The following is a 795-nucleotide window of genomic DNA, read 5'->3' on the forward strand; positions in this document are numbered from 1 at the left end:
TCTTAAAAATATCTTTCATACATTTCATTGTGTACATTAAAGAATGTAAGTTTGCCTTTTTCCTGTAATCAATACTTAATAAAGGATTTATTTTTATTTATTTATATACAATTTCATACGTGGTTCGTGATAGTAAACTCGATAGGACATAGTGGCACTATGAACATCCGAATCACTCATCATTCGAACATTCAAATATTTATTCGAATATTAGTATATTCCAAGTAATGTTAACGACGTTAATATGCTTGCCTTTATAGTTAATAATGTCAATTCTTACTTAAAACATACTTCCTTAACAGGACATTGAAGAAAAGGTAGTTGCCAACGGCCATACCATGCTGAATATACCGGTTCTCGTCCGATCACCGAAGTCAAGCAGCATCGGGCCTGGTCAGTACTTGGATGGGTGACCGCCTGGGAACACCAGGTGCTGTTGGCATCTCTTTTTCAAATTTCATTATCCTTCAAGTACGAAAATACTAGAAACATTAATTTTATAGTACTTTCAAGAGATAATTTATCAACATTATTTCATAGCGATTAATCGATATTCTAAGCGTTATACCCACTATTTCTTACACTAACAGCCTGTTTATTTGCACGGCACATTAAAATAACCTGATTTCCGATCCGTGTGCACCTACTACTATACTTAACACGGAATGTATTACCACTTTTTAAAAGTAAATTATTATGACTAAGTGTAGATCTCCGGCGAGTAAATGCCTTTCGTATACAAGCACGACACATCTCCGCTATGTGCTTTACTTTTTTACTAACAGCATATAGAAA

General features: G+C 34.2%; 1 non-coding gene across 1 annotated transcript; it reads left to right on the plus strand.

Annotated features, from left to right (window-relative positions):
* The first annotated feature begins 323 nt into the window (after positions 1–323).
* LOC145678141 (5S ribosomal RNA) lies at positions 324–442 on the plus strand. The gene has a single exon (XR_014130257.1). It is a non-coding gene; the product is annotated as a 5S ribosomal RNA (ribosomal RNA).
* The last annotated feature ends 353 nt before the right edge of the window (positions 443–795 follow it).

This window comes from Thermobia domestica, unplaced genomic scaffold, assembly GCF_964235325.1.
Source record: "Thermobia domestica unplaced genomic scaffold, izTheDome1.hap1.1 HAP1_SCAFFOLD_1921, whole genome shotgun sequence".
In the NCBI taxonomy this organism is placed as follows: domain Eukaryota; kingdom Metazoa; phylum Arthropoda; class Insecta; order Zygentoma; family Lepismatidae; genus Thermobia; species Thermobia domestica.